Genomic DNA, 8,801 nt, shown 5'->3' on the forward strand with positions numbered 1-8,801 from the left:
AGCTTAAAATGTGAAGAGGGGGTTGGGGAGTGAGGGTGGAAAAGAAAACAAGAAGCCCTTGCTACATTTACATGACTATTTAAATATTATATTATTCGATGGCAAGGTCCAGCTTCAAGGATATTTCAGATAAAACTCTAAAAGATTCTTGATAAACTATCAGCACGTTTGAGGGCCTATTCAATGCCACCCTTAGCAAATGGTATTTCTTACATCCTTGCATATAAGTGGTGAGTTTTAGTCATTTAAATATTTACTATCTGTGTAGTATTTGCACGTTAGAAAATACAAGAGAGGAAGTACAAGGGTAGTATATATTTAAATATTAAATAGAAACAACTTCCTATGGATTCAAAGGAAGGAGAAAATGTTTGGAGGTTGAGGGATGTCCATTCCTTCCTGTTGTTCTTCCTCCCTTTCTTTAAAAAAAAATCCCCTCCTTCCTTCTTCCCTCTCTTTCTTTTCTCCCACAATTAAGTCCTGGTCTCTGTGTGACAGGATATATGCCAAGAACTGGGAATACAGTGGTTAGCAAAAATAGGCAGCTATTAAACAATTACCCCCCCCCCCAACACAATTATAATAGTAGTAAGTGTTCTCAAGAAAGCACACTCCATAGAAGGCAGGACATACACAAGACTGAGCAGCATACAGGAAGGTCTTTCTGGAGAGTTTGTTAAAGCAACACCTGAAGCATGATGAGGAGAAGGATTCCTGAAGGAGTAGGTGTGGGCAGATGGTGAGGATCAGGGGAGGGCATGTGAGCCTTGCCAAGTAATGTGATGAAAGACAAAGACAGGAAAACTCCCAAAGGATAGCACAGAAGATTCATCTGGTCCATAATAAGAGCATCAGTTGCTACAATTTTTCTTGTTCAATTAATCCATATAAAAGTCTTTTCTGACATTAAAATCTATCCTTCTTATCTTTTTTATTTTAGTGATTTCAGTAGGATCTATAGGTGTTTTGTTTTTTCTTTTCTTACTTTCCTTTTTCAGGTAATTAACTTGGGCCCCACTTATTTGGAAATTATTTGATACAATTTAGGCTCACATAGATAAATCGCAGTACACCTGGAAAGAAACACAAGTTCAGTTCTTTCATTTATTCTATCATTTGTCTTTAATTCAGATATATCCTACACTGAATTAATGAGCCTGCACTTTAGCTCCTGAAACAACTTTGGCCTACTAAATATGGTTATTTCTATAGCAACTCTTTCCAATCAGCAGTGCGTATGTGGCTATAAGTCTGTTTCTTACTGGATGCACTGGCTAGTTGGGCCAAGGATTTGGACATAACCTTGTTACTACTGCAAGCAGCTGTCCAGGCACAAAATATATTGATGCTGTTGTTTCTCCCCTTCTATATTTACCAGATGGGCTTATTGAACTTCCTTCAATGCCCACTAGCCAATGAGCAGGAAACAGAAGATGATAGGTCTGGGTTGAATCATAAAGGCTATTATAAGGTTGCAGGACTCTTCCCTGCCTTACCCTTGCCCAAACCCAAGAAGCAACTTTGATGGGGAAAATCACAAAGACAAGATGACTGATTCAGAATTCAGAAACCTCAAGCATGAACTGAGGATTGTTCAGGAATTCTATTAAATGTCTTCCTCTGTATGAGATGACTGTACCATATCATCTCCTTTTTCCTCAAACCTCCCACACATCCTCCTCCTACTGATGACCCAGACTCAGACTTCATTGAGAAAATAGAAGTCATTGGAAATGAACTCACTCATCTTCCCACCACAAAACCTGTCAACTTGGTGCATCTGCGTCCAAATACTTCTTCCTCCACAATGAAGGAAGTGTTCCTCCTCCTCCTCCAAGAAGGGATATCTCTCCACTTTTTCTCTGGATTCCATTGCCTCTTGAGTTATCAAAGACTCTTCTCCTTGACTCACTCATGCTTTCCCTCAGCAGTAACACTTCACTCTTTATTTCATCATTCCCACCATCACATAAACATGCTCTAGTATTTCCCATCTTCCAAGATATTTTTTTTCACATAACTATACATATTCTTTCAGTTCCTGCCTTATTGTTCTGTTCTCCTATATAACCCTATTCCTGAGTGTCCAGACAAACCTTGTCTGCCTTCTCATCTTTCCTCCACTCTTCGACGCAGTCCACCCAATATGCTTCTACACTTCTATCGGTAACCTTTGGTAAGATCAACAACAACCTTCGGGCTTCCAAAACCAATGCATTTCTTCCTTCCTCATCCTACTTGGCTTTTCAGCAATATTTGTTCAAGTTGACACTCTATTTGCTTTAAGTATACTTATCTCTTAGCTTCCAGGATTTTTTAAATTAATTTTATTCTAACTTTCAATCTCCTTTGTTGGGTCCTCTTCTTAAATGTTGGCTTTTCTCAGAGCTTGTCCTACGTCTCTCTCTCCTGTCTTTTGCCTAACTTCTCTTCTCCCTTACATCCTCCATTTCCACTGTTTTAATTTTATGCATTAAGTTCTGATATCTCCTTTGATCCTCAGAATTGGGTATCTAACTTATTTCTTATACCTTTGCTTGCATAAATTATGAACATCACATATTCAAATGCCCCAAATAAAACACTGAGCTCTTTATTCTCATCTGACTTGAACAACTCTTCATCCAGTTGATAAGATAAAACCTAAGATTTATTTTTCCTTTTTTAAATTTTAAATTCTATTTTTTAAAAAGAATGTTATTTTTCTCTTTTTTAAAAATTTATTTATTTATTTAAGTAATCTCTGCACCCAACGTGGTGCTCGAACTCATGACCCTGAGATTAACACTCTGAGCCAGTCAGGTGCCCAGAGATTTACTCTTTCTTTTCAAAATTATATTGAGGTGAAATGTACATAACATAAAATTAACCAATTTAAAGCAAACAATTTGGCAGCATTTAGTATAATCATAATGTTGTTTCTCTACGTGGTTTCAAAATATATTTCCTCACCCAAAAGGAAACCCTGTACCCATTAAATAGTTATTACCCGTCCTCTCCTCCTTCTAGCTTCTGGAAACTATCAATATGTTTTCCGTCTTTATGAATTTTCCTATTCTGGATATTTCACATAAATATAACCATATAATATGTGAACTCTTGTGTCTTCCTTCTTTCACTTAGCATAACATTTGGAGATTTATCTACATTGTAGAGTGTTTCAGTGTTTCATTCCTTTAATGCCTAGATAATATTTCATCACATGTATATACCACAATTTGTTCATTCATCCATTGATGCAACATTTGAATTGTTGCCACCTTTCAGCTACTTTGACTAGCCTGAGATCCATCCTTTACTTTCTCCTCACTTTCATATCCAGTCTTTCAGAAAGTCCAATTTATTCATTCCGAGACTATATCTTGATCCATCTCATTCTCACCATTTCCACTTCTGCCCCCCTATTTTAGGCCTTCAGTTATTTCCCGCCTACATTACCAAATACATTCTCCTGATGGGTTTCCCTGCTTCTACTTTTCTTGAACTTCATTCTTTGTTCACACAGCAGCAAGAGAAATGACCTTTAAAAAGTTAAAATTATTTTGCGGCTTCTGGGTGGCTCAGTTGGTTAAGCCTCCGACTCTTGGTTTCAGCTCAGGTCATGATCTCACGATTGGTGAAATTGAGCCCCACTTTGGGCTCTGCGCTGACAGCATGGATTCTCTTGTTCTCCCTCTTTCTCTCTGCCCCTCTCCCGCTGGTGCGTGTACTCATTCTCTCTCTCAAGATAAATAAAATGAACATTTTTTAAAAAAAGGAAACTTATTTTGTATACTGTCTTAGTTTGGGTTGCTATTACAAATTCCCATAGACTGGGTGGCCTAAAAACAAATTTATTTCCCACAGCTCTGGAGGCTGGAATTTCAAGATCAGGGTGTCAACATGGTCAGGTTCTTGTGAGGACCCTCTTCTGAGTTGCATACTGCCACCTTCTCATTGTATCCTCACATGGTGGAAAGGAGAGAGAATTCTCGGGGGTCCCTTTTATAAGAGTGCTAATCCCATTAATAAGGGCTCCACCATCGTGACCTAATTACTTCCCAAAGGAGGAGCACTTAGTACCATCATATTGGGGATTAAGATTTCAGCGTATAAATTTGGAAGGACACAGTCAGTCCATATTGTGTATGTGTGTGTGTGTGTGTATAACTAACTGCTCTTGAGTACTTACTATGTCTTAGCTACTGTTCTATGGGTTTCCCATGGAATAGTTCATTTGAACTTCACAATAAGGGAGTAAATACTATTATTATTGCTCTTTGCACAGGAGCAAACAAAGTAATTTGCTTAAGGTCACTCAGCTAACACATGACTGAGCCAGGATCTGAACCTCAGTAACCTGTCTCATGAGCCTGTCTGCTGATATGCTAGATTGTCTAAATCGCACCTGCTTTCTCCTTCTAAAAGCTATCCAGTCGTTTCTATTCTACGAACAATATGAATCATGGCCCTGCATGCGTAGGCCCTTAGCTACTTTTCCACATTCATCTTTGCCTTCTCCCCACTACTCACTCTTCTTTAGGCCCCTGTCACACTCATTTCCCACCCGATTCTGGGTCCCTGCACACATCCTCTTCCCTCAGCTTAGCGCTTCCCTCTATCTACCTTTCATATCTCAGCTTAAATGAGCACTCTTTCAGGTGACTTCTCCTGCACCAGATACCCTTTCCTTGTGATTCTCTCTCATCTTTCTTTTTAAAGCTTAAAGCTATTATTTTAATTTGTAATTATGTTTTGTTGTTGTTGTTTGCATGTGTATGTATTTTGCTGTTTTGTTTGTTTGCTTTTTAGCTTCTTAGAATATAAGCCTCTTGAGGTCAAGGACTATGTTTGTATGTTTGTCCTTGTCATAATTATGTCCCCTGAAATTTTCAGTTCCTAGTGAAGTTTGGATTAATGAGTGAATGGTTCCAGTCCTATAGATTATGTAGGGAAAACATGAATTGAATTACCTATAATTTTAGTTTGGCCTTTTTATAGCTTTTTGTATACGCCCTCTGTGCTTTTTTACGGCCTTCTGAGTGGAGAAAAGGAACAAAGAACTGCCCTTAGTTCCAGATGTTGCTAAATAATTGTCAATTTCATTGCCCTGGGCAGGCATTGGTTGAATTCCTCACTCGATCCAGGGAAGATAGGCAGAACTTGTCCAAACAAAATATAGTCTAGCAACATTTGGTCTCTTTGTGGTGAGGTCTGAAGTGCTTGCTGGTTGGTGGCTCCCTGTTTTCCCTCCACATCTCTATTTTTTTTTTAAAGTAATAACATTTGGAGTTATTAGAGCAGACACCTGGCACAGTGGTCAGGCGGTACAGCTTTACCTTATAATCAGCCCATCATGGAGATGCAAATAACACCATGCCACAGTGTGGCAATTGTAAGACTGCAGGAAGCAAGACAATACCCAGCCTGTGATGACAACCCACATTCTGCCAACACTATAGAAAATGAGTCCGCAAATTGCCTACTCCAAGCTCTCCCACATGAGTCTGTTCCCAAAGAAATACTCGCCTCTTAATTCTGAGAGAATGCTACTAGGGAGATGAAGCGGCAGAGCTCTGTGAAATGTCCTGATGCGTAGCTTTGTGCTACAGATTTATCTGAAAAGTGCACAGCCGCTGCCCCTTACAATAATCAGGAAAACAGAGAGCTCAGAAATAATGACAGGTGTCATTCATTGACTGCTAGAGAATTTATATGAGATTATTACCATCTTGCAAAGTAGGAATTACCTTTTTTCCTCATATCAGATGAGGAAACGGAAATTGCAAGACATTATCCAACTTGTCCTCTGCCATTTAGCAAGTAAGTGGGAAACTAGAATTCTTACCCATATCTGAATGACTATAAAGCCATGATGATACCCGGATGCCACACTGCTTTCCAGATTAGGGCTATGACTTTTAAATGACTCAAATACTCAATATATGTATTGGCAAAAGTTAAATTTCAAAATTGGACACGTTGAATATCATTAGCAACAGTCCATTGTGTCTTTCTTTTTTTTTTTTTTTTAAATTTTTTTCTTTCAACGTTTATTTATTTTTGGGACAGAGAGAGACAGAGCATGAACGGGGGAGGGGCAGAGAGAGAGGGAGACACAGAATCGGAAACAGGCTCCAGGCTCTGAGCCATCAGCCCAGAGCCCGACGCGGGGCTCGAACTCACGGACCGCGAGATCGTGACCTGGCTGAAGTCGGACGCTTAACCGACTGCGCCACCCAGGCGCCCCCCATTGTGTCTTTCAAATGTGTTTGAGTTCTTGGTTAATTATTTCAATCATGATATTAATTGCATGCATTTATTGAGGGCTTTCTCTGTCCCAGGTGCTGTACTACATATATCATCTTCGTTATCTTTATAAAAACTCTATGAGACAAATACTATGATTATCTTTCTCCTACAGGAGAGAAAGCTGACTTTAAAGAGGTGAATTAGCTCAACCGACTATAAAGTGGCAGACAATGGAGAGCTGGACTCCCAAATCATGCTGTTAACTGGCCTTGCATGCATTAACTGTGATCCTGAAGCTTTACACCTACTTTTAGAATTTAAGCAGATGTTATCCGAAGATTTTGGCAGAGTCAATACTGATGGTTCTACAATTTCTTGTCACTCTAGCAAGAACTATACCTCTTTCATCTAGCCACCTCAATGGCAGGCAAGTCGAAGGTAGTGGGATTACAGATAATTTACCACAGTAATGGAATATCTATTGGGTATGATGCACAAGAAGCAATTCGCTGACAAACAGAAAAGATTTGGAAATCATGGATCCTATTCTCAAGCAGTTTAGTGAGGAAATACTGTAAGTGTGGAAGACCCGGTAAATAATTAATAGCAAGAACTTAATTTCAAGGGAGTATATGGGACTCCCTTGTTCAATGTATAAAGGCCTACCGAGTGCAAAACAACCCCACTGTCCTCTAGGAGCTGGCGCATGAGTTTTAGTCAGGTGTCTGAAAATTGTAAGATGCAGATTATTAGAAACGGAAGAAAAGATGGAGAGGAAGCCAAGCGTAAATAAGAGCACAGATGCAGGATGTAGCAACTTGGTTGGCAAGCGATGAGCATGACGAGAACCGGAATCTGTGACAGGGAGCCAGAGAAGGGAAGAGAGCAGGTTTTTGGACAAGCTGGCATGACCTCAGAGTTCTCGGGGGGGGGGGGGGGGGGGGGCTCTGTTCTGTAAATGACCCAAGGCATTGTTTGGTGCTCTCGTCGCTGTCTCCCTCTGTGTCTCATCTCAGGCTTTCTGTATGTCTTCTCAAACGTGAAACAGCTTTCTCCTCTGGTCTCGCACAACTGGTTTATATTTAATCCGCAGCCTTCCTTGTCAGTCAGTAACTAACTATCTTCCAGGTACGCCTTCCCAGGTTCAAAGGAGTCTCTGCACAAAAACTGGTAGATTTCCAACTTATGGAAACATCACGTAATATCAACCAGACACTGTTCATCAGCGTTTAAGCCATCAACAAGCCATTACTGAGTTCCTTGATGAGCAGAGTATGAGTCTAGGCACTGTTCCTAAAGATTAGGTGTTGTATAAAAGGCACTCACAATGATTCAGAAATTTATTCTTCTTTGACATAAAAAAGAGCTGAGTGAAATCTTTGGGCTTTGTTGAAGATGATAGAACTTGGAACTTTTCAGACACACAGTGAGTGTGGGTGTTAAAGAGGGTTTTCAATGCTATTTGATTCATCAAACTTATCTTATTATTTTTGTCTTTAAATTTAGTAGGATATTTGGAATGGGGGAACACCTCCTTTATTTTTCAGAGTGTTTTCAGTTTCTGAAAGCAGAAATATCGAAGAAGAGAAAAGAACCAATGGTAATGCTTCGAGTAAGTCAAAGGCACAAGGACTTTATAATGTGGAAGTAGCTAAATATACGTGCCCTCATGATGTGCAGGGGTGATATTTAGCCCAGCAAGTGTGCAGAATATTTTCATATTCAAATCCAGCTGTGCAAACTACCACTGCAGCAAGTAGTTCACTCTGACGCTTCCCCCCGACCTTAATCTCCAGCCCACTTTAATTTGCGCCGTGATTAAGAGCAGGGCTTCTGCCTCGGTTTATATCCCAACTCTGCTACTCACTAGCATATCTCATAGGGTTGTTACGAAGACTACGTGAATCAACATGCATAAAAGCTGCATAATGCAAGCACTGTATACATGTTAGCTAGTAGTAATCATGAAAGTAAAAATAAAGTAAAATGACCTCGTTCCTCAGCTCTGGAATTATAATACTAACTTTGTCTTTGCAGTAATAGACTGGTATTTTTTTTTTTTTTTTTGAGATGCAAGTAATGATGTCAACCATTGTGCCTGTGTTATATTTCGTTTTAATCCTCACAATGAAGCCAGCCATGAGTTGGTGCCATCACTGTTACTCTTACATTATAGTTGGGGTCAAGTGATTTGCCTAGGATCACATGGGTGGGCAGTGGTAGGGCAGAATTTGAAACTAGGCAGTGGAATTTCAGAACTTGCAGGAAAGTTGACCTGTAGTCATTCTGCTTCACTGTCTTTCTATTGTTTCTGATTGTGAAGCCAGTTTCTAATGTCCAGTTAGTTATTCTATAAGCTTTGTATAGTCTCCAAATAGCCTGAAAACCCAGGACAGCAGCTCCCACAATGAGCTATTTGTATACTTTCAAAGGGCTGAGATTACTCTGGTTGGCTTTTGCTGGAAACCAAACTTCAAAGATTTGCACTACCTTTACCTTTATCTAGAGATTCACATTAAATATACAGTATACTTCTTTAAAAATTTTTTTTTTTTCCAACGTTTATTTAT

This window comes from Puma concolor, chromosome B4 (genome assembly GCF_028749965.1).
Source record: "Puma concolor isolate L17-30 chromosome B4, mPumCon1.1.hap2, whole genome shotgun sequence".
In the NCBI taxonomy this organism is placed as follows: domain Eukaryota; kingdom Metazoa; phylum Chordata; class Mammalia; order Carnivora; family Felidae; genus Puma; species Puma concolor.